Raw genomic sequence first — 26,160 nt, forward strand, 5'->3', positions numbered from 1 at the left:
TATTAATAGTATTTTTTTAGATATTAAGAAAAATTCTTTCATTGAAACAGAATGGCTAAACATTAGAACAGGCAAACCAGAGCAGTGGTGTAGTCATTGTCCCTGGAAGTATTCAAAAAATAAGCAAACATGACGTTTGGTGACATGGTTTAGTGGACATCATAGGATTCAGTCAAAGGTTGGACTTGATGATCTTGGAGGTGTCTTTTCCAACCTCAGAAGGAGGTAAGAGCTGCTCACTACAGTGACCTTAACACAATGCTCCAACCAAACTGCAATACTGACTGTCCAATATTTGCCACATAACAAAACAACTTCCACAGTCATCAGTTTACCACTGGGTATTACCAATGTAATTTAATTTTGCACATCAAAAAATTCTCCACACACTGTCTCTGAACACACAGAAAAAGTTTTTTAATAGTAGTTAATTAACAGAGAGCTCCACCTTGGCACACTAGACAGACCTCCCCCCTCCTCAGCCTCTCTGCAGAGGATACCAAGAAGCCTGCACCAACACAAAGACCACTCTGATTTGCAAGAACAGCAGCTAAAGGTGATCCACTTCAAAATCCACCATTTACTTACTTATCATTTCCAATGGGCTTTTTTAGAAAGTTAAGCCAAAAAGAGAGGAGGTAAGCAAGTTGTGGACCATATAAAAGGACAGAATAAAGCTGGGGTGGAGACACTGTGAGAGAAATTACAAGCCAGCTGGGCACAAAGCTGGAAAAAATCTGTCAGGCTTTGGAGTTTCTTCTGAAAACCCCAGAGCTGGCTGCTCCACAGCTGCTCCAGCCAGCCCCCACGCAGCTGCCTTCTCCCTGGAGCTCCCTCATCTCTCCAGTCCCACGTCAGAGAAAAGGAGACACCACTGAGGTCCCAGAGCCCCAACAGAAGTGGCTGGTATCTTCTACCCAAGTGGGACCAAAGGAGAACTGGTTTGAGAAGTAATCTAGGCTAGGTCCCTTTCTGACTCCTCTCTCACTTGCAACAATTTCTGCCTCAATCTGAATTGAGAAAAAGAAAAAAAAAATGAAAAGATGTTTTTTGCAACCTGTCACAGCAGTAAGATGAACTAATACATTACATTTACACATATAAAATCCCTAGAACACACACTGCCAGCCCAGGAGCGGAGAAACCCCTCCTGGACCTGAGGGGAGGTCCATCTCCCTGTGAAGCAGAGAGCAAACAGTCCAACCCATATATTTCCACCTGGGTTCCTCCTCAGCCAAATATCAGTTCAACATTTCTTTACAAGGCCAGAAATCAAGAACCCTAATACAAATAAAACACAAATCTGATTTTATGATATCACAATAAAAATCAGTTTTGCTGATCACATCTGATCCAGATCACACTGTACAACTCTTCATGCTTTCCCAAGTTCTTATGGGTGGCCTCACCATCATGTCTTAATAGCAATTTAATTTGCCAATAGCAAAATTCACAGCAAAATCTTACTCATACGCAAAGTCAAGGAACAGCAGAATTAAATCTGCCAATGCAAACACAGCAAAGAGCTATAAAACATTAGCTGATACACATAAGCAATGGGGAAAGGCTGAAAGGGCTTAAAAATCCAAACAGCCAGAAACCAGAGCAACCCAAAACCACAGAGCAGCTCTGCAGGGCTCACCTGGCATGGGCTTACATATTTCTAGCCACATCTCCTCACACCATGCCAGCTTTCTGCTGTGCCCCTCTCCCAGCTCCAGCAGGCACCAACCAGTGCAGGATGGAGCTAGTTCGGAGCAACTAATGTCCACTGTTCAGCTGGCAGCTGTCATCCAGATGCTTCTGCCCGCTTGTCCCATCTCTAGGAATCAGTCTATCTGGCTAATAAATTTTAAGGAAAAACAGAAAGGAAAAGGAAAAAAATATTGTATAGCTCCTTACCCCTTCTATTGACCTCTCTGAAATGAGCCTGAGGAGCAAGAAGGGACAGAAAGCGCAATGCATAAACCTCACTTACTCAGGAAACCAGATTAAAAGCCACACCATCAAATACCAGGGAAGATCAACAAGACCAGGGAGCAGGTCAGATTGATTATTCTTTTCTTTAAAAGGCACCTGCCAGGGAGAGACAAAGGCAGACAGTGAGGCTGAGCAGAAGGCCAAGAAATTGCAGGGAGAGCATATATTGATTATAAAGTCAAGAATATATTGATTGCTATATGTATTGTACATACCCAGGTATATCTTGGAAAGGGCAGCCAGGAGATTTCTTTGAAGCCACCCTGAACAAACAAAAAAGCATCACTGTTTTAGACTTTCTAATAGCTAAATAGCAACAGACTGTCCAGCCAACATTCCTGTGATTATGTGGCTAAAATCAGTGTGCTCCAGGAGAGGAACATACACATCATAAAAATCATACCTCATCTCCTAGTAACAAGGCAAGGTATCAGATGTGCAAAGCTGAGGGGGAAAACAGACTTTAGTCTTTTATTGCAAAAACATAAATGGAACAAAACTAACAAATGACTGGCTATTCATTATTACATGATCCTCCTGTAATCTTATTGAAGCTTTTTATCAGAACACCGCATGTGCAAAGAAATGAAAAGTTGATCTCATGGTTGGTGGTAGCTTTTAGATGACTGATAACCTCTTATTGGAAGAACAGATATAAACTTACCAAAAAAACCCAAAAAAAACCAAACAAAAAAAAAAAAAAAAAAAAAAAAAAAAAAAAAAAAAAAACCACCACAAAAAACCACAAAAAAACCAAACCAAAACCAAAAGGAAGACATTGTTAAGGATAAACTATCAAACTATCATTTCAAATCATGTACCCAGAAAAACAGGGAACAAGTTGATATCTATTATTTGTTTACTTTATTTTTTATGTTCCGACAACTACATTCATTTGCCAATGAAACAAAGGAAAAGTCAGCTTGCCTAACTGCATCTGATGCACTCTTGTGTTGCTGTATATTCATACTATCACTAGTTGTGTGCACCAAAATTAAACAAAAAAAACAAACTAAGAAGATGCAATGAATCACTCAAGCCACAATGGAGCAAGCAAAAGAGCCTTGTTTTTTTTGAATGGAATAATATCTTTTAAATAATCAACAATTACTAATCTGTCTGAGAGCTGCACAAGTGCATCATGTTATCTGGTTCCCAAATAACACCACTAAAGGTGAAATGATACACCAGCCCATGGAAATGGAGATGTATAAAGGTCCCAGTAACATCTGGGGACACTCTGTGGTTTGCAATATGTATTTTTATAATTTTCTCCAGTGCAGAGCTATCTGGTTAGGCAGGAAGAACACTCAGGATACTTTTGTGAGCCGTAAGGTTTGCCATATATTTCAACCTAGTCCAAGTCACCTGAAAGGAAATGGAAGTGATTTTTTACAAGATGACTTTTCACAATTCTCCTGGAGTTTTCAACATTTTAAATGCCGTCTCTGCTAATACCCAGCATTTCCTTCTCAAATGGCAGCAGAAAAATTCCTCATATGCACTAATAAGGCATATAGATGCTACCCTACAGACCCTGGCTGCTATAAATATCAATTTTGAAAAGCTATATGAAACAGTGTTCGTTAATTATTATTTCCCCCTGCATGTGCAATCACAACAGGGGCACTGCAACTTTAGTGCTTCATCATTCCAATCCACTAGGAGTTACCTTAAAGGCATTAAGACAGCAAGAGGATTTTATCACTGTTCTATTGCAAGAGAAGCTTTTGACAACCAAATAAATTTTGAGAAAATGGAAGTAGTTCTGCTGTCAATCATCTCTGCTGCTGAAATATATTCCTTTAAGAACTCACTATCTTTGCTCGTTTAGTCTTAAACAAACTAAAGAGAAAATTTTGCCCAGGTAATACAAATTTATGAAACTTATTTTAGAAACTCCCCACATTAAGACCTGCAGTAAAAATAAAGAGAGATGTTTAAATCACTTGCATGGTCTAAATGGTGCCAAAAAAAAAGGTTAAACACCCAAATAACTTCACCTACTTAAACCGGGTCATTTTTCTACCTAAACAACCAAAAAATTGCTCCTCAATAAAGCTAGATGAATGAGTCTTCAGAGACCTTTGTTCCAGTCATTTCATATCACACATTCAATAAGTGCATTAAATTTCATTGTGCTAATAATAGGTTATAATTACTATTATCATCACCAACAACAGACAGGCAGTGATGACCACTCCTTTAAGCACAAACACTTCTGAGTTTCATCCTTGGGCTGCATGTCCCCAGAGTGTTCTGCTCTAGAACAACACCAGGAGAAAACCTGGAACTAAGCCAGCATGAAGTGGGGAACAGGGGGAGCTGGAAGTTCAACTCAGTGAAATCTGTCAAGCAAATATGAGAGGTGTGAAGTGCCTTTTTCCATTTTCATTTTATTTTCATAGTCAGAAAATGCTTTGAAAGTAAATAGAACTTATTTGTATGAGGTCACTGATGGAAGCTGTATATTTCTTTCAGAACATTTAGAAAAGAGGAACAAAACTCAAAGTCGGACACCATAAACTATGACACTCACATGTATTCACAGTTGACTTTGCAAGTTCCAGTTTGGTTTTTATTAGGACAAAATCTCATTGCTTCATTTCCTTCAGTTTCCAGAGAACTTCATTATTAAAACACGGGGTTTAAAATAAACCATGACTTCACCCCAAAAACAAATGTAGTCTTTGTGCAAGGGGAACAATAGTTGTATCCTCTGAATGGTGCATAACACCACACAGCTTTAGCAAGAGCATGAGCCAGGCCAATTATTTTTAATTTTTTATATGTAATTCTTAATTTTTAAAACACGTATATATGCATCCATACATTATACATATATATGTACACATATACACCTTGACAACCACTCCCTTTAATAACTTCAAACTTAAGGAGACATAGTTTGCTAATGTTACAGTAATTGTTCATGATTAATTTTATGTATCATCTCTTTAAGAAAAATATGAATATAAATCTATCCCCAAAGAACATCACCGAACAATTTTCTTCCCAAAATCCCTATCACTGCTCCCAAAGCAGACAGTGCACAAGAGCAGCACACTGTGCTCAGGTCCATGACATTCTGAAGTCATCAGTGAGGAGAATGAATCTCTGCAATTAGCTGAATACGTGCATATGTAAAATGTAGGCAACTTGCCATCTGCATTTCCAGGGATTTCACAGATTTTTGGAAGCTCAGGGATGTGGAACACCAGGGCTTGCTCTTGGTGATAGCACTCTGATGGCAGTTTGTTGGACCATTGGCTATTTATAATTTTATTATTCCTACAAGGCACCCAACAATCCCAAAGGAAAGCAGAGCCCATTGAGATAGGCACTGTATAAATACTTACTAAAACCAGGCTTTGTTCACAGTTCAAACAAAGAATGCTTGAAAATGAAAGAAAAGAAAAGAAAAAAAAACCAAAACCAAAAAAACCAAAAAAACCGTAAAGTGTTGCCAAGGTTTCACAGCAGGAACACAACTGTAGCATGGACTCCTGGCCAGTGTCCTACCCAGCTCCTGGGACAGGGCTAACTCCTTCAGCACCAGTTAGCAAGCTGGTAGTATTGTTTCAAACAAAAAGAAGTAAATAGGAGCCTTTGTTCTCCCACCCAACAAAGTAAATAACTGAAGTATATGTATTCTTGGTGCACACAACTCCTCCACATGGGAGAGGCAGGGTAATTCTTGTGGGAATCCCCTACTAAAACACTGGCAGAACGTCACTGGCACTACAGAAAGTAAATCTGTACATTAATCACAGCCCAATGCAAACAGAATATGCAATTCTACAGGAAAAAAAAAAAAAAAAAGGGAAGAAGCACAGAGAGACTGACACCAGACAGAGAAGTTACTATCATTTCATGCAAGAAGCAGTAAAAAGAAGAGAGTAGTATCCCATATGGATTCAGTTGCACTGAGCAGTAAGCGTATTTGAAAGAAATCAGGTTTAAATCAGTTCTTCCAAGCAAAACCTCAAGTTTTTCAAAGAATGTAAATCCTCTTCAAGGCACACTGAAACAGGGTCATCCCACTGCTGCCATACAAGGTTTAATAGATCAAAGATTTTGTCTTCCACAATTAGAAGAGCCTTGGATTGATTTTCACAAGCCCATTAAAAATTGTCTTTAAAGATTAGCACATTGCACATTAGCATTTGTTAGCACATGGAAAGAGTCAGGTGGGCTCATATAAGGATTTATATCAAAGTATCACTATCCAGAACAGAAACCATATTTTTGTAATGATCTATAATGTAAATATGGGATGTCCAAAACAAGGGTCAATTCCCATCCAAATTCCATAATACAGCAGCCTTAGACCAAATAAAAAGTGGAAGTTAACTCAATGATGTTAACTCATTGAGTTAACATCTATTTTTCATGACTAAAGGTGACAGAACCCTGCAATCATAGAATCGTTAAGGCTGGAAAAGACCTGGAGATCATGAAGTCCAGCTGCCAACCCAGCACCATCACGTTCACCATTATGTCCTCAAGTGCCACAGCAACATTTTATTAACACTTCCAGGGATGATGACTCAACCACTGCCCTGGGCAGCCTGTCCAATGCTTCACTTTCAGTGAAGGAAATCTTCCCTGGTGGGGAAGAGGTCATTTCCTGTTGCCCTGTCCCTTGTTCCCTGGGAGAAGATCATGATCCCCCTCTGGCTGCCCCCTTCCTGTCAGGGAGTTGTGGAGAGAGACAAAGTCTCCCCTGACCCTCCTTTACTCCAGGCTGAGTGTCCCCAGCTCCCTCAGCCACTCCTGGTGCTCCAGACCCTTCCCCAGCTCTGTTCTCTTTCCTGGACACACTCCAGACTCTCAAAGTCTTCCTTATCATGTGGGGCCCAAAACTGAACCCAGGATTTGAAGCATAGCCTAATCAGTGCTCAGCACAGGGGAAAAATAGGAGACTTCCCCTCTGGGCTTCTTTTGGGTTCAGTGCAGCATCTCCTGTTGGAGTAGGCAGAGTGCTACACTGCTTTCCTCTACGCAAACATACAACTGGACCACCAGTGGTCTTCTTTCTCTTATGAACAAAGCTTTAACACTCAAAGCTTTATTCTGCAGCTTTTGTAATTAGTTGTACATACGCATGCTTTCATGAAAAACAAAGCAAAAGTATTTTTGTTTAATTTTGCCTTTCAGTTTAAACTTTGCTGTAAAGAAAATGGTTACAATTCACTCAATTGTTAATTTCTCTACCAGGCCTAAGAGGTACAAATGCCCTTGTTTCCTTGACAGGAACCAGCAGCAGCACACTTGCTTGACATGGCAAATCCATGCATCTCACTCCACATCAAAGGAAAAGTTTAAGCTTTATAGATACAAATTTAAAGAAAAAGAAAAAGAAATCCTACTAATTTCAGTATTGCATCGATCCAAAATCAGTGCCTGTACAAAGATCTGCAAAATTCAAATCAGCTCAAGCCTGTAGTTTTTAGAGCCATCATCTTGGATTTTGGAGTGTGTTCAATCATAATTAATCAGGCTTAACGATAATCGTAATAAACAAAAGGTGTTTTTCAAAACACCCCAAAGTCCCAAAGCACTTAATGAAATAACATTTCCATTCACATGAAACAATATATCAATTACAGACACTCAAACACCTTCCAGCTGAGATTTTGCAAGTTTTTGCTGAAGGGACCCAGACAAAGAACTACAAATCAAGAGACTCAATTCTGAATTTTGCCAGCTGCTATTTTGGGCACTGAGCATGGCATTTTGGAGAGCACTGCTCTGTGACCAGAGCCTGGTCTGAGATGCTCTGGACCCAGAACTAGCTCAGTACCTGCAGAAGGAGGATTTACTTTAGTCCTTTGATTTTTCAAATAGCCATGAAACTGGACCCTGGCTTGAGGAACAAGGTTACAATGCACTTGTCATGCACTAAGTTGCCTATTTTATGGCACCCAGGGCTTCTGGTTTGAATGTTGCTCTTTTCAGCACAGCCTCTCACACAGGTTTAAATGTTTGGCACAAGACAGTCCAAAAAGCTCTTTGTTGTAGCTTGCTGCCAAGAGGTTTGGACTTGGGATGGTTATCGTTCCCTCCATACTAGTGACATCCTTTAGACAAACATTTAGCAGTGCACCCTTGGCTAAAAAAACCACATTTTCTCAAGGAAACATCCTTCCAAGTTGTTAAATTAATATGAAAAATGAGGATCTCTGTACTGGTTATGAAACTTGGACCTGTTGGACTACAGGAAAAAAAGTAGGGAACAAGTGAAGATAGAAAAGGCAGAACACAACTTCCAAGAAATTCCCAAGTTTCCCACAGTGAGAAAATGTGTGCAAATGGAGTCAAACAAACCACCCATGCCCTCAGTTAATGCCAACAGCACTAAAATACGAATGCCAAATGCACTGAACCACCCTGTGACTGGTGTCCCACTCCACTATTCCCTGACCTGTAAAACATGATTTTCCACACAAGTAATTTCACGTTCATATTAAGGTAAATATTTTGTTGCCCTTGGAACCTTACAGTCTTCTGCCTGCCTTTAAGAGCTGTTCAGATCCTCTTTAATCCAAAAGAAAATAATTTTTATGCATCTTTTGCCCCCTTCAGTAGTATGACTTGAGAATACTCTGGACTTTTTTTTTTTTTTTTAGTGAAACAAGTTGATTTTAAGAAAGACAATTTTCTGGACACTTGTAGTAAACCTTGCACAGCAGACAGAGCCCCAGATTGTTGGGACTGGTCCTGCAAACACACCACAACGCAGCTCCTCCAGAGTCCCACAGGCACCCAGGAACTGCATCTGAGGCAGCAATCATCTGCTGTTACTTATTAAGTTGGGCTCCAACAGATGTTTAAACAGGACTGAGATTTACTATCAATAAATCTGTCATGTTCACTTAGCTTTGCTTCTAATTAGGGATGCATAAACCTCCCCTTGTTCAATTTCAAATCTCTTTTAAATACAGTTTAAAGCTCCATTTGTCTCAGTTACTGCCTTATGGTTTTGGTCTAATTCTTTTTATGGGGTTTTGAGACAAAACTGAAGGGAACAAAAGAGTTGACCATGAACATTATAAGAAAAGTTGTGAAAAAAGAGTGAAAGTAAAAAATAAAAGATCTGAGGAACGGATGGTAAGGGAAGAGGGAGGGCAGCAAAGAACACTACAAATGCATATCATGGCCTGTAAACTATGGCCTGTAAAATCCCAGCTTGGAGGATTTGCAATTGCTGTCAATATTGTGGTAAAACTTGCAAAGGCACCAGGGCTCCACTACACAAAACTACTCACCTCCTGATGAGTTTAACAGGGTAAGACCCACCTTTCTGAGAGTCTTTACTCCCACCAGTAACCTCTCATTAAACAAGAGTATAGAATCATGGAAGAGCCCTCAAGGTTCATCTCATCCCATACCCTGCCATGGGCAGGGACACCTTCCACTATCCCAGGTTGCTCCAAGCCCCATCCAGCCTGGCCTTGAACACTCCCAGGGATGGGGAGTATCATTTGTACACACACCTCAAATTTAACAAGTACCAAATCAAAACATTTTGGAAATAAGCTGTTCTGAGTTTTTTTCTAAATCAACATAGGAATACAGAATTTTCATGCAGGACCACTCATGTTTTCATCCTTAAGCATCAAGTGTCATCTGGTGGATTGACTCAGAACTGCAACAAAGAACCTCACCCAAAAAATTTTGCTAGGGAGGAAAAAATAAATGAACTAAACAGAGACAATATTTACCTATGGCCTCAGAAATGCAAAGAATAGAAGTCCAAACCTCTGCCAGGTGCAGGTATTTAGAAGATCAGCCATAAGATTCTTATAACACATCCAGGGATTTGGTGGACTTACCTCTCTGAAATTTGAGAAACCCAAATTTTTTACGACTTACTGTCTAAAAAGCCGTATGCCTCCAACAAAGACATTGAAAAATCTCAGTCAAATATTTATTTGGTTTTTTAATCTAATCTGAGATCCATAAGTAACTACATGAATCTAGAACTGGAGTTTTAAAGGAAATCTGTCACCTTGGGTAAAATGTCAAGCTGTTTTCCCTCATGAAGGAAAAAAAAATCAAAGAAGGAATAAAAAATCAGATGCCTTAATCAAGGCAAACAGGGATGCTGCAAACCTTTAAATAGAAAAGAACATATTTAACTAGAAAGCAAACTTCCTATTTCTTTCTGTGCCTTTGAAACATACATCCTGCGCTTCTCTCTCAACCAACATTAATCAGCTCTGATATCATGATTTTAAAAACCAGACATCTCCTTATTTATCACTAAAGAGAAGTAAGAAACTGAGCCAAGAAGAAAAAGATAGATTACAAGAAACTCCTACTAATGAAGTTCCTGGAGACAAATAATAATAGTAACTCCACAAACCCAAACAAACAAACAAAACCCCACAAAACAAATAAACAAACAAAAAGGAGCCATTGCCAGGATCACCACAAAATTATTTTCTATCAGTTTTAATGCTTCAATTTTAAAAGTAATCCCCCTCTCCAATGAACATATTACTTTAAAGACATTGAGTTTGAAACATATTTAGCAGTCTTGATAAACAAACAATGGGGCACACACCTCCAGGAAACACTCCAGTTTGTAGGAAGAAGACAAGTGTTGATCAACTTAGGAAACAGAAAAAACAGCAACATCTTCCTGACCTTTCAAACAACTTAATTGCTTATGGTGGAAGGTCATGGTCATGGCTACTGATGGCACTAAAGCAAGTTTTAATTGTTTGAAATCACAGCAAAAGCCAATTGCCAGAGAAGGCAGCCCAGCCTGCACAGCATGGCTTTATTTGTCAAGGTCCTAGAATGATTTGAGCTCAATGGCATTTTGAAGATTGTCTGATTTCAACAAGATGTTCCTGCTATGGGCAGGAACATGCTGCAAGCCCTGTCCACCCTGGCCTTGGACACTTCCAGGGATCCAGGAGCAGCCCCAGCATCTCTAGGCAACCAGTGCCAGGGCTTCACCACTCTCACCGCCAAGAATTTCTTCCTAAAATCTAATCTAACCCTGCCCTCTGCAGTGGGAAGCCATTCTCCCTGGTCCTGTCACTCCATGCCCTTTTCCGAAGTCCCACTCTAAACCTCTTAGAGATTCCTTAGGCACTGCAAGGAGCTCTAAGATCTCCCAAGAGCCTTCTGTTCTCCAGGTTGAACACCCCCACCTCTCACAGCATAGCTCCAGCCCCAGCTGGTACAATCATAGCACTGCACACTTTTAATTCCTCTTGTTTATTTCCCATGCTGTATTAATGTGTGCAGGGGAATTTAAACTGGGTCCTAGTGAAGAAAATCTACTGGCTGGAGCGGTTGGAATTGCTTTCCACTGTCCTTCAGGTGTTCTCCTGCTGACCTGTGATCCATCTCCAGGCTCTGGGCATCTCTTGCTGTCACTGCCATCAAACCAGAAGGAGTGGGATGGATTGAGGTTCTCCTTCTTTAGATTTTGGGTCTAGTGGCTGAGTTCTGTGTTAGACTGGGTTGTTCTGTGTTATGCAGTCAGACTCCATCAATTTGATCATTATCCAAAGTCAATTTGATGAGCAAAAAACACCTTACAGAGACAGAATTAAGCTGCTCTCTGACACTTCTTTCCTGCGTGGGATCAAAGAGAAGAGTGAACAAGGCTCAGTTTGAGCCTTGAGTCATGGCCCCACCAAGCTGGCTATCAAACTCCACTGTGCAGGTTTTCCAGGGGCTGACAAGGGATGTGTCACCATCCCCATTTTAGTGCTAGCCAGAGGGCTCCTTTGAAGCTATCTCTCACCTCACTTCATACTACTGTGTTTTGGTTTGCAGCCAAGCACAGCCTGGGAGCATATGACCTGTTCTCTCTCAAGAGAACAGGCATTCAGTGAGTGTGGCAAGCACACAGCAGCAGCTGACAGGCACGTGGTCTTTCAGGGCCTACCGTGAGCTGATCTAAAAGCCCTTCACACTCAACTCAGGGCAGATGGTGGTTCTCAGCACCACCTTCCTTCCACAGATCCAGTTCCATAGGCTGCACTAACTACTGATGTAGACATAGCAAATACCAGCTATTCTTCCTTTTTTTGATATTTTTAACCTCAAAGTAAACGTCTTACCTAAGTAAAATCTACCACTAAATACCAAAAACGAAGAATACATCCTAAGCAGAACAATGTCAACTACAACTGTTTCCCACTCCTGAATACTCCAAGAATTGTTTATACTCCTCCCTTACAAGCCAAATCCAGTCTTCCCCCAAAACTGACACAAGAGAGAAGGCAACCACCAAGTTCAGTCTATCCAGAAGAAAGTGAGAGCAGACTTCTCAGCAGGAATTTCTCACAGGAAGCATCCACTAAGAAAAGGTTTGTAAGAGACTGTTAGTCTCTGCATCCCAAGTCACAGTTGCCACTAATAAATGCCAGTGCTACAGATGGAGAGAATCCATCCAGCTGCAAGGGAGACCGTGTATCTGTGCACTCTGTCTTGCTAGCAACACACTAGCCTAGATATCCAGCCCAAGCTTTTGGGTAGCCTTAAAGCTGATCCTAGTCCAACAGGGTTTTCCAGACAGCTCAAATAACCTAGTCCTCTTTTTTACAGACTCCAAATAAAGTCTTCAGCTGACCAAAATGAAGAGACAAAAAGCTTCAGGAGGTCAAAAGAAACAAAGCCAATCCTCTTCTTGACTTTCTCAACTGCTGTCAGAGGTCCAACTGAGCTGACAAAGCTGACATTACCTCAAAGCCCAATTTAGAAGTAGCTGATTCAGTCAAAGTGTAAGCACTGTACACTAACACCTAAAAGGTCAGTTGTTTCAATTATACAGTGTAAGTCAGTACTTGAAACAGGACAAGTTTCTGATTCTCCTGATTAGAAACCCTCAAGCAACCAAGTGCAAAACATGGTCTGCCTAACTGCAGAGAAAGCTAGAACACTAGAGCAGCACCTTAGCTCTCAGTAATCTCCTAGTTCCATGCCCAGTTGTTTTGGGTGAAATCTAAAAATACTCTAGGTAGCTAAAGAGGTTAATACAGTTATTATTTTTTTAAATCAGTTTACTGCAATATACCATGCATTTACCCCTGGTGCTCCAGTGTAAATATGATCTTGCTATTAGTTCGAGCAGAATAAAAAAACTCTGCATATATAATAAGACAAGTCCTCCTCCACAAACTGCAGGGCAGCAACGGTGCCAAAATTAAGTTGTGTTACAGCTCAAGGCACCAGAATGTCTTACCACAGTGCCAAGTAAAGCCATTTCAGTGAGGAGTCCTCATGCCCAATTAGGGATTGCAAGCCCTGTGTTTAGGAGCATAGAAAGAAGCTGAGAGATTTACAAGAATTAGCAGGGCCATATCTTGAGTTTCCTACAATACCCACTTTTTCCAGTGAAAGAGATCTGTGGTATTCTGAGGACTCCATCAAATGCCACTTCGTCCAATACAAAAAGATGTAACTCCACCAGGACACCAGCTTCTAGCTAAAGGAATCTTTTCCTGACATACATCTTACAGATTCCTTAAACACTCATCTTTATAGTTTTGCCTTTGGTGTTGGTGCCAAGACTGCTGGCTGCCAGTACAGTAGCAACTCAAGTTTGTAATGGGGGAGGGGGGCAGGGGAGCATTCCTGACAATATTAGCAATTAGGAATTTACTGTAACACCAGCAGAGCACTGACTGGTGAACAGCTCAGAAATGCAGAAAATAATATTCTTCTCTCAGACCTGATCAGCCATTAAAAGAAGCCAAGACAATCTCTGTTACCACTGAGACTGCATGACCCCCAGAACTCTGCAGAGACGACAGTTTAGACTACTCACCAATGAATAAGACATTACAAAGCCCTTTTCTTTGGCAGAACCCAAATTCTCCCGCTTTTCAGCATCACATTTTTCCCTTGTCCTCATGTAACCACCTGAGCCACTGATCACTAGACATCTTATATTTACCTCAAGAATGACAGATACCTTTCTTTGACTGCTGCAATTTTTCCTAATCTCCCAAACTGAAAGATATCTAGTGTTTCCAGATGGATCCAAGAGCTTCACAAGCTGAACTACAAAAATAACTTCTTCAGTCAATTTCCACTGTAACAAACACATCCCCTCCAACAAAGAGGAAAATGAAGGAGGGAAAAAGCAAACTTCTGTTCCTACTTTTATTTTCCCATTAGAACAGAGCGGTGTAACAGGCAGTAAACTTTTTTTCCCTGTCATTTCCTGCTCTTATGGACCAAAGTCTTTCATGCCAAATAAACAATAAAACTCCTATCAAGCCTGTAAATAGAGAGTGGAAAACTATTTAGAACAGCCTGGGCTTTTTCCTAATGATATTGACATGTTGAAGACAATCCTCAGTTGTTAAGCACCCCAGATCTTAAACTAAGATTACTTTGCAATCTGTATCCTCAAACACTTTTAAAGATAATCTAAGGAGATTAACCAACTTTTGAATATGGAGAACACTCATAACATGACTTGTAGGGGAACTCTACATTTCGTTCAGATCTCTGAGCATACTTGGGACCTAAATCTGGGGAAAATAAATATCCATTTTCTTACAAAGCTGAATCTGCAAGGGAATATACTGAACCCCCATGAACTCAGAAGAATATTTTTTTCCCTAACAAGACACACATGTTTTTCCTCTGCTGTACTGGGTCTGATTAGCATTGCAGGCTGACTACAGCACTAAAACCTCAAGTGTCAGTGCTTGCTTCTGAACTGTCATCCCAAAAAGAACACTTGTTCTGGGTTCCAGCCAGGACAGGGTTAGTTTTTACTGTAGAGCCCAGAGGTTATGCTGTACCACTTCACATCATTTTCCAGGATGGGAGAAGGGGTCCCTTCCAGGTAGCACACCATGGTGTGGTCAGAGGGGTCCTGACCATTGTCAAGGGTCCTGCATGGTGATGAGCACATGAATTGTTGGCCTCTTTCCTGTTCATTCTGTATTACTATTGTTGCCTTTACTGTTAATTTTCTTACCTCATTGCTGTTTTCAGTAAACTGATCTTCTCTCAACTCATGATCTTTATCTGCTGTGCCTCCAATTCTCCTATCCAGCTGCCACAAGGGAGAGAGCAAGTGGAGAATGGCTTGGAGAGTCTAGGTGGGAGCACTTAGTTGGGGAGTACCATTCCCAAACCATGACACCATAAAATTAAGCATGTCGACAAAGAGCAGAAAACATGTCACTGTTTATAATAATCCTGGCTACATGATATAAAACTATGGTGTGCCCACATTTACAAACACTGCAAGCCAACTTTTAGTAGTGGGTTAGCCTACCTGAACTCAGAAGATAATGCTTCTTTTCTAGTGGAAAATCCTTCCAAAGATCCAATAACATATAATGGAAACTAAAGCTGAGCTCATACTGCCAAGGATCTGCTGTATGCCTTCACTGGGATGAAGCTATTCCAGCATGTACGTTATTTTTGAAGGTCTTCTTAAAAACCAAACACTCAAAAAACCCCAAACTAACCAAACCAAACAAACAAAAGAAAAACCCCAAACAAAAAAATCAAACAAAACCAATCAAAACATCCCTCCTACAAAAAAAAAAAAAAAAACCAACCAACCCAACCCCCCCCGCCAACCCCCCCCCCCAAAAAAAACCCCAAAAACCAAACAACACAAATCCCCCAAATAAAACAAGAAAAACACCCCCAAAACAGTACTTGTAACAAAGATTTCTGTATCTTCCCAGCCAGACGACCCTTAGTCATGCTGGCCAGACCCCAGCTGAGTTTACATGGACAGCCCCAAAAAGGCAGGAGCTGACTACCTGCAAGTTGTTTTAGTAGAAGAGAGTTTAAACAGTGCTCCAAATTTGGAGACTAGCATAGGGAAACGAATCAAATCTAGACACAAATAGCCTTTTTTTACATGATCAGTATGACAGAAGCTGAGGGAAGGAAGAAACTGGAGGTGCTTGCATTAACTTTCTGGAATAGTCAATGCGCTGGGAATGTATTCAAAAGCAGGTCTGCATGATGGAGTGTGGATCTGTCAGCTCAGATCTAACATTTAGGAGACAATTGTCAGCACTGAAAAAAAAAAAATAGAAAGAAGGAAGTCTTACTCCTGATTTCTCTCAAAAAGCAATTAGTTAAAAAAAAATCCCAACTCTACAAGACAAAGCCCTAGCCAAAAAACACATTAGATTTAATATCAGTAATCAACAAAACCAGAAAATCCATTTAATTCCATTTTAACCCTTGTATTAGGACTACACAGAGAACAGATATAATGGGTGGGATTGACAGAGAGCAGCAACACTGTCCTATCTAGGTTAACTCCAAGTAAGGGACCAGAGATTTCAATGTCTTTAACAAGTATGCTACATATTTCAGCCAAACAACATAACCAAACACTGTCATTATCTAGCCTCTACAAACATTTCTATGCTATTATGAACTGCTGTAGAAATCCACAGCTGAGATACATGTCGAATCCTGCATAAATCAGCCTCTATCATGACTGTCATTAAATAAACCTAAAAATAACAATGTAGAAAAAATACAGACTTCTAGTTTTTGTGGGTTTTTTTGTTTAAACAAACTAGTTCAAATCCTGCAACTGTGACATCCGGCTCTTAAAAATGCATTTAACGTATTCCAAAAGGAAGAGGAAAAAAAATTGGACACTACAGTTTAATCAATACCAGCAAGTGGAAATGAAGTCTCTACATCACATCTTGAATAGGCTAGCTGGGTGCAGGGCGTGGGGATAAATTCAGAGTCAGCTGAATAGTCAGCTAAAGATGCAGCAACACATTTTCATCACTGAAAACCAAATTCACCACAAGTCAGAGCCAAAACAAGGAAGTGTAATGATCTACATCCAGTTTCTGCATATTCATAGAATTATAGAATCACATATGGTTTGCATTGGAAGAGACCTTAAAGACCACCACACTCCAATACCCCTGCCATGGGCAGGGACACTTTCCACTAGACCAGGTTGCTAACATAGAAAAAACAAACCTATTTGATAAATGCGGTCCTTATGAAGAAAAATCTTGTTAATTACATTTCTTTTATTCTGGACATTAATTACACATTCATTCAGTAGACACATTTACACAAGCCTATTACCCAGCTGTAACACGACCTAAAAATACATATAATTAAGACACATCATTTTGAGCAGAACTCCGATTATAAATCCATCAGTAAGTTGATCATTACCACCATATTTCCAGTTCAGGCTCCCTTTTGGATAAGCATTTTTCCAACAGATTCCCTTTCTCTGGGAAAGTTTGGGCATGCAATCTGGCTGATCAGCTCGAGTCCTGTACTGGTTACCCACTGACATTAGAAGACATCTAAGAAGCAATACCCAGGCAAAGCTCTGCCTGCTCTGTTCAGACAAGGCTTTATCTTGCTCCAGCCTGTGTTAATCCCTGGAAGTGTGACCTCCCTCCAAAAAATCTGTCTGGCAGCAGAATCATCAAGGGGAAAACTATAAAATTTCTTTGGGTTGTGTCTTTTAACACCAAAGTTGCTGAAAAGCCTACTCTGCTTCTAAGTGAAATAAATGACAGTAATCTTGACTACACCAGACTGAAAAATAAGGATTTGGATTTGAAGGTCTGCCACAAGCCTTCTCAGCAAGGGCACACCACTGCAATCCCCAGTATCAACTTAAAAAATCCTTAAACCACCATCTGATTTTCAAGTCGTAAAAAAAACCAAACAAAACCAAAACGGAAGTTACAGAATCACATTCTGACTACTCCTCCTTCTATAACTGTGCTGCCTTTGAAAACTCTTACTAACATTTTAAAAAGAAAAAAACAATTTTATTGCATAAAAAAAGTATTTTAAGGCCTTTACTGCAAATTATGATTCTGCAGTGTTTTTAGAAATTAAGGCACATGTCATTTAAACATCTTTAATTAATTTCAAAAGATAGATCAATATATTGATTTACTAATCAAATGGATATTAGATTACATCTCATCTTATTTTCCCCACTCCCTGGTGAAATAAAAAATCAGCTTTTAGTGCCAAGCACCTCCTCAGTAGGTGCCTGAAGGGATTCCCTATGGGATGCATGGTACTAAGGAATGACAACGATCATGGATTTTATTATTTATCATATCACCACACCCAGAATTCTTCAAGCTACACCAAGAGATTACATGCTCAAAAGTCTCATTTAATATGTAAAATCGCTTCTTCCATCACAAGATAGAGGAACATTAATTTAGTGGGGGGTGGGAGTTAAATGAAATAAAATTAAAAATCAGGGAAACAGCAGCACAGTTATCATAACTCCACAAACACTATCTAAATCTCAATAAATTTTGGATATAAAACTAAAAGTTTTAGAGGGCTGAAAGTAATGCACAAAAATGTGCATTTTTGAAATCTGGTGTCCAGAAGGATCTGAAGATCAAGGCTAAGTTCAGTTCAAACTGCAGTAACTCAGAGCTTATTAATTTTTATTAGTCAGCCAAGCAGATGTCATAGCAAAAACATTTTGGGAAAAGATGTCATCAGGAATATCCTGGAGCTTCCACAAACTGTGCCACTCAGAACTGAATATGTCAGAGGGAAGAGACCAAGAACAGCTGGAAATGAGAAAAAAAGGAAGTGGTAGGTTGATGCTGAGCCACATCAGTAGTACACGAGGATTCATCAGGCACTGTGAAGTGGGACAAACAGATGACCAGGACTCAACAAGAGTCTGATGTTCATCCAATAAAGCTGATGGAACCCATCAGGAAACAGGAGACAGGAAAATCTAATGTGTTTGGCAAATTTGGAATATAGTCTTAGCAGCCAATACCTTTGTGACTGGGAGACCCATGCAATGTAGGTGCAAAAGCAGATGTCGGGAAATCATGCAGCCGAATTTAAAACCTGTGTTCTCATGGTTTAAGGTTTTTAAGAGCATTTCACCAAGCCTCTCCCAGATTACAGGCACCACCTATGACTCCTGGGTTTCTGACCCTCCATGGAAGCCACCACCCTATAGAGGCTCTGTTGTCATCAAAAATCATTCTGCAAGATCCTGCTCAATTCTCCATGATGAAACCTAATCCAACAAAGAGGGAGTAGAGAAAAGGGAGTACTAAAACAGTGCACCCTGTGCAGTTGGAGGCAACTCACCTGCAGGTTCCTTACAGCTTTGAATGAATCAGCTCAAACCCAAAATTCAACATTTTGCACAGAGGACTGGGGTGGAACATCGACACTCATGATATATTGTCATGATACAACATTTTAACACTTCAAACATACAAGTAAAACAGGGGCACAACTCTGTATACAGTTTCTGAACAACTAGAAATTCTGTTACCAGCCATAAGAAAATTTCAATTTCAATGGAGGCCATGAATTCTGTGCATCAATGAACCCTCCAGCTTTAAGACACAATGGAATTTTTAAACAATTGAGAGTAGGAGGAAGAAAAGAAATAATAAAACCACCTCTTGCTGCCAGTTATTCCATAACCATTTGCCACAAAGGTTTTCAGTCTGTGGCCAGAACCCCAAAGTAGATGGACAAGTAACACAGCAGCTCTCCTATCCTCAAAATTTGCTTCAGCAGTTTCATTATCCTAAGAGGATTAGCAGTTTTAAAAATAACTTTTGAGACTTGCATGGTCTGGAAAATACCAATAAAACACCAGACTATCCTTTCAAGTGAATAAGAAAAGCATCTGTTCTGCATTCCAAGTGAAGCAACTTTTTTGACTGCACAGCCATCAAGATTAAGCAGCCATAACTCCAACCAAAGACCCAGTTCCAACAACTCCACACAGTATGGATAAGACAGGATTTTCTTAAATTACTATTTTTATTTTACTATTTACTTTAGTAATTTTACTATTACTAGCTGGGAACATTTGCACTTTCAACAGTAAGTTTGAAATGGCAAAGCAAGGCATGTATTTGCATAAGATGAAAAAAAAATTAAGAAATGCATTTCTCAACCACGCAACAACTAGAAGGGAACTTCTCCACCCAGTGTTGATATTTGGCACTGCATTTCTATAGCCAAGAAAGAGGCTGTAAGAATTTCAATAGCAATTAGTGAAACAGATCCAGGAGAACTCAGCAGGCAGCACTCTTTGTTCCTCCGTGGGAAACTTCACTCTGTATGGATGACTCCCACAGCCTGTGAGAGTGATTTACAGAGATGGCACACCTGGCTCCAACAGGAAATTGGAATGGCTGAAGTTTCCTCCAGGCAAAATTCATCTACCTCCAGTCAGGGGCTTTGCAGATATTCAACAAACAAGGAAAAAATGGGGAAAAAAATTAAATAGAAAAACCATATATGTGACTTCAAGACAAGCCCCTAAGAGTTCCAAGATGTACACTACTACAGCCTGGGGGCTGGGCCTTAATCACTGTCAGCTTTTTTAAGTTCAGTCACAGCTCCAGTACAACCATGTCAACCTACAGCACAATTTTACCTATGGGGGCACAATCCTCTTTTCCATCCAATTTAAGAGGGAATACAATGCCCAGCTTGCACTATGCACCTGCATGGGATGTTCAGCTATCCCATGCAGGTGCACACAACCCTGCTCTCCTGGCAGCTCACCAGCAGCAGCATGGAGCTGCAGTGGTTGACCCAAGGGCCACACCACTACCAAATCCCTGGGGCTCCAAACACATTTCAAAAGGTGTGGCCAAGGTGGGCTTGTATGAGGAAACTCCATCCTCCACCAAGAGCCTGCACGAGGAACCTTGCATATTTCTCCCCCAAAGGGTGTGAGAACTGAGTATGCTCTCATTCCCTGTCTTTCCCAGAAACACTGCAGCCAGCACAGGGCATGATGCTGGATTGAAACAGCAAAATCTAGGAAAAAAACCAAACCCACGGGAAGCTGAGATCTGGTGGTATTTTCATTCACTGGTCTGCAGAGAGATCACTCCTTCCTTTACCACATTTATTCAGCTTTCTGTTGGTGTTACCCTGGAGAACTTTTCCCTTACCTCTGCAGTGCCCACAGGTTAATCTCCCAGAGCGTTTTGTACAAGTTTCCTTTTTTACAAAATTTAGATTACTTACTAATTTTGACTTTAAAATCCTCTTTCTTCAAAATCTCTTCCTACACCTCTATGAGGTTTTTTTTCACTGTACTCACTTTTTCCTTCTTTTCTATCTCAGTCTTCTATTCTACTTATTCATTCCCTTCAGTTTTTACACAAACAGTTTTATTCAGCTTTTTAAAGCTGTGGGTAAAATTCAAATCACAAGCCCGCATCAGACACATAGGGAGAGTGGCAGAAAACACAGTATCTCTGTAGATCTCATTCTGGAAGTGACAACCACATTACACTTAGCAGGTGATTCACATCAAACATGGAAAACCCATGTTTGGAGGTTTCTTTGGTCTTCCTTTCACAGTTCCTTGCCCCAGTGTTTGGTACATTAACTTTCACCCTGTTCCAAAGTCAAGGCTCAAAATGATTACTGAAGTAGCAAGAATCTCATGAATGTAAATATTTGCTCAGGGTTAAATTACCAAGAGAGAATTTCTGCTCAGAGCCTGCAAGCCCAAAAAGAAAGAATAAAAAGAGGCCAAGAGTTTAAGAAAACTAGACCCCAGTGTTAAATTCCTTCATTATATCAGACACCTGCCTGTTTTTCAGAAGTATAAAAAAAAGAGGCGAAACCTCTGACATCCAAATGATATTTAGATGTCACCCTTCTTTCAAAAAATACTGGGGCTACTGGGTTCTTTGAACTTTTAGAAATTAGATTCTTTAATATGGAGACTGGTATCCTCCAAAAATCTCCATCCAGATTGCCATGATGCTGTGTACAGATGTGTATGCTGTTTGCACACACTGTATCCAAATGCTCCATCTCAAGGATAGAGGTTGGGCTTCCAATAACAGGCTGACATCTAACCAGTGTCAGCTTTGGACTCTGTATTAGTGTTTTAGCCATTCACATTAATTAACCAGCTCAATGAGTACTAGAACTTACCTGTAAAGGTACTACACTTTTAGCAGTGGTTCTGTATACTTCAGTGGAGATTATTCAAAATGCTTCAAGAGAGAAAAATGGCAAATTGCATGTGTAATTGATTCATTCAATAGTCCAGCATAAAAATGTTCTCTCCTTGACTATTCATTAAACAAAAGAATTTCTGTGAAGCTGCATCAAGTTAGATGAATAAAGAAGAAACAAAGAACTAGAACAATCTTTCAAAAGGGGACATTTCAGGATTTTAAAATGCAGTTACAGTAAATAATTGCTCACGGCCATGCTGAAATACATGAGGACCTAAAATGTTTCAAAGCTCCTCACCTCTCACAGCAATGGCCAGTGGTCTGCTCTGTCCCTGCTAGTACCTTGAAGGTTCTGTCATCCCAAAAGATGCATTTTTAGTATGACTAGGAAAAAAAAAATCAACAGATTTGAAGACCATTAATTCTACATGACTCTATTCACTGCTCAATGACTGCTTCTGACCAAGCCTCAAGAGTGCCCTCTGAACAGCTATCAATACTTCCACCACATTTAAATGTACCCTAGAGGCCTATGAAATTTTAAAATTTAGAAATGGTAATTTTTGCCTCTAATAACTCTGAGCTCTCCAGAAAGTCACCAGCATTTAAGACACCAAAGCTGGTAACACTTGACATATTTCTTCAAGACACAAAACATCCTTCTCAGGCTATTGGTGCCCAACACAAGCACAGAGAGGGACCAACACTGCCTCTTAGGGATGCCTTGTGACAGTATAGCCAGATTTACTAGCCCCACCATTAACATATTACATCATTCAAGCACTACCAAGCTTCTCAACAAAGGAGAAAAATCCCATTTTAGCACTCCTGCAACTTTTTTATGCTGATGGTTATCTGTGGAAGAGCTGTTGGTTTTTAGAGTCCATAACCACAAAATTAATTATACTAAGAGGGAGGAAAGAAAGACTGAGGGACAAAAGTATCATGCCCATATCTGAAAGATTATTCAAATGGCCTGGCTTCACAGTAGAGATTTCATTCCTCTGTTAATGGAGGGACTATAGATGAGGAGCTGATGAACTTATTTTGCTGAGCCCCTCAAGGATCCTGCAGGGAGTCATGTATGCCATGATTGAGATTATGCTATGTCAACAACCTCCTGTTCTCAGCCTTCCACCTCAATTCTTCACCTAGCCCTCTAACAGTAGTTAAATAATTGGCTTTCTGTCCCACACAAGGGTCTTAACCCCAGACAAATAGCAAGAAAAGCACAACCCAGAAAAGAAGGAAGCAGGCAATACCAATAAACTCTTTCACAGAACGACCAAAAAAGCAACAGAAGTCAGTAAAACCAGAAGAAAAGGCAGGGAGAACAGCATTTTGTGAGGTAGTGATCAGGGACCACAGAGGCAATGTACTTTAAATAATGCCACTTAAACTCAACAAGTTAATCCTGAGAAGCCAGACCACAACTGCAGACCTGGGTATTTCTCATAGAAAGACGTGGTGACCACTGCCAGAAAAAGTAATGGCCACACCACCAAGGGAGTGGAGATGAGCATGAGGCTGTCACTCCAGTTAGCATCACCGGCAGGGACACCATGTACCAGCACATCTTTTCTTCACAGGCTGGCACAGCATTCGCTGGGTACCCAGGTAAAGCAAACACTCAGTATTGTAATATCAGGAGTTCCTAATTACAGGCAGCACAGATAGAATGAACAGCCACAAACTGTGAAATAAAACCCAAGACCCATAAAATTTTAAGATGCTGCAAAGTGTAAAATGTAAATCATTATGTAACAAATGTAAATTATTAAGCCTTGCTTTTAGGAGCTGGCTTTGAATGGGAGGGGGGAGAGTAGAGGGAGGGGAAAAAAGTTCTCCTGGAAGCACTTTCTAGTATGCCTCACTATTGTTCCACCAACAAAGGCATCTCAAATTTCACCACTAATAACCTCCAAACCAGCCAGAGTTCCAAGTGCTGTGACTGACTGCCTCCCAAATGCTCCAGAGAATGCAACACTGAGCTGCAGACATCTATTTTCAATTTCATATGGATTTTCACCATGGCGGTCTGGGGTCCTGTGCTCAGGGGTGCCAGGCTCAGCTCTCAATGGGGTGTTCAAAGGGGTTGGCAGAGGACAAAAAAAACGAGAGCCCTGAGAGCTGGTGATGGGCATGTAGCATGGCTCAAGAGCTGTCACATCATGGAAAGGACTTCAACAATACTCTCTCCTACCTTCCCCCTCCTTTCTCTCACTCATGTCCAAGTCCGTCTTAGCTCAGGTTATGTCATATGCTCTGTTCCCACATCTGAGGAATACATGAAGTCACATTATGTTTTACTTAAAATGAACTTTCAGTTCAGAGAATTTGGAACAAGAGACATATTTTCAAAAGAGTATCAATATTCATCATTGTGTAAGAATCGCAAGTCATAGTCAGTCTCTCAAGTGAAACATCAAATTTCACATTAAAATCTGATAATGCCAATACAAATGGATACCACAGTAGTTATTACTGATTTTAATCTGACACTGTTCACCCAACTCAAACAAGTTAACATGTACACAACCAATGGCTCAAATGTCTAACACAATATCTGTATCCAGGGAACTAGAAATATTCATTACTTAGGTTTTACCAGTCACCTCTTTTAGTTTCAAATTGAGTTTTCGGTAAATGAAAAATTTAAATTTAAAAATTAAAATGTAAATTTCAACAAAACAGCTCGAAAAAGAAAATTAATCTTACTCAAAAGCATTTCACAAGTTCATAGCTTTAGTAGAACCAATGCACAGTCAGAGGAACTAAAGCATTAATCACATCATTGCTGCATGTACACTTCCTGCCCTTTCAATTCTCACACAGAACCCTTGGTCATACTCACTGACCAAAGCAGGACCATTATTGATCTCCAATAATCTTATCAAGATCCCTAAAAAAAAAAAAGGACTAGGCAATCTGGAAAAAAACCCATGCATCCATAATTATTGAGCTTGGTCAGCAGGAACAGACACGCTTCAGTTAGAAACATTCAGTGTTTTTTGAGCTTACAGACACACATGGGAAGACAGAGCTGTTCCCCAACCTTCCTGCAGAAGTTAGCTGCATATTTTTCATTGAAAACCAGTAGTTGGACTTTAGGTCATATTTTAAAGAGCAGCACTGCCCACACCACTCCACCTCACATAGCTTGTTTGAGAACAAAGCTTCCTCAAAACCAAACACATTGAACCTGATCAGGGAACGCAGAGTATAAAACCATTGGAATACTTTGGAAAATCCAGCCACAAAAACTGCCTTGAAAACACTGCAGTGCAACCAATGCACGACTGAAAAATCATCACCTGGGATTCTGACTTCCCAAGTCTGTCACTCATGGTGTCACAAGGTTTCAACATCCCACTTCCACCACTACTGACCTAAGGCAGTCTTCCTCATTCTGGATCACACTACAGAAGCTCATTCCACACAAAAAGCCATGAGGACCATCATCATTATGATTCTACTGCTTTTATTGTTTTGAATGAAATACTCTCTCTTGCACCTCTGAGACACTCCAAGACCAAATACACTCTGCAGTCCCGACCTTGTCCTACATTATCACCTCAGCCAATGTTAGGAGTCAGGGAGACACCCACAAGAATTGTGTTGGTCAGTATTTCTGTAGTGTTAGTCCACTACACTGGATTTCCTTAAGGAAAGGGCAACCTAGTATCAAGTCCATCTTTCTTCCCTGCCTCTGTGGAAAACATCTGACAGGCCTTAGATCTGCACACTCAGCAAGAGGCAAAGGTCCTCTGGAAAGAGAAAGTCCTGGCTCTCTACTTTCAACAAGAGTTTTAGACATGTGTTTAAATGCAAGAAGCTGTGCCAAATGTGACTGGACAACAGCAATTCCAGCTCCATTCAAGAATGATTCCAGCCAGGACTATGCAAGCAGGGCACATAGGATCAGAGCCACAAGAGCAAACAAGCTCTACAGATTTCCGTTATATCACCACACTCTGAGTCCATTGACTCTGAAAATAGGAGTAAAGCTCACTGGTTGATGCTTTTCAGTGAGACGCACCACACTCAAGAAAATAACAAACACACACATACAGAGGGACACATATTGCACCAGTCTACAAGCAACTGACATTGCAATTACATACTGCTTGTTTTGCAATCTACAAGCAACTCACCTGAGAACCCTGGCTCCTTCACAAACAGAGCAGGAGACTGCTAACATGGGCATTTCAGC

The 26,160-nt window shown here is 40.4% G+C and overlaps 1 protein-coding gene across 2 annotated transcripts in view; it reads right to left on the reverse strand.

The window, feature by feature from the left end:
* The window catches only part of FGD3 (FYVE, RhoGEF and PH domain containing 3), a 94,933-nt gene that overhangs the window by 66,618 nt on the left and 2,155 nt on the right, over positions 1 to 26,160 (reverse strand). Inside the window, exons 2-3 of one of the 2 annotated variants that reach the window (XM_053988959.1) lie at positions 2,196 to 2,243; positions 1,979 to 2,076 (exon numbers count right to left, since the gene is read on the reverse strand). The exons of the other annotated variant lie outside the window; for it this stretch is intronic. The gene's annotated coding sequence lies outside the window, so the exon portion shown is untranslated. The remainder of the gene's footprint in view (positions 1 to 1,978; positions 2,077 to 2,195; positions 2,244 to 26,160) is intronic. 2 annotated transcript variants of the gene reach the window in all.

The sequence above is a fragment of the Vidua macroura genome, chromosome 13 (genome assembly GCF_024509145.1).
Source record: "Vidua macroura isolate BioBank_ID:100142 chromosome 13, ASM2450914v1, whole genome shotgun sequence".
NCBI classification, from domain to species: Eukaryota; Metazoa; Chordata; class Aves; order Passeriformes; family Viduidae; genus Vidua; species Vidua macroura.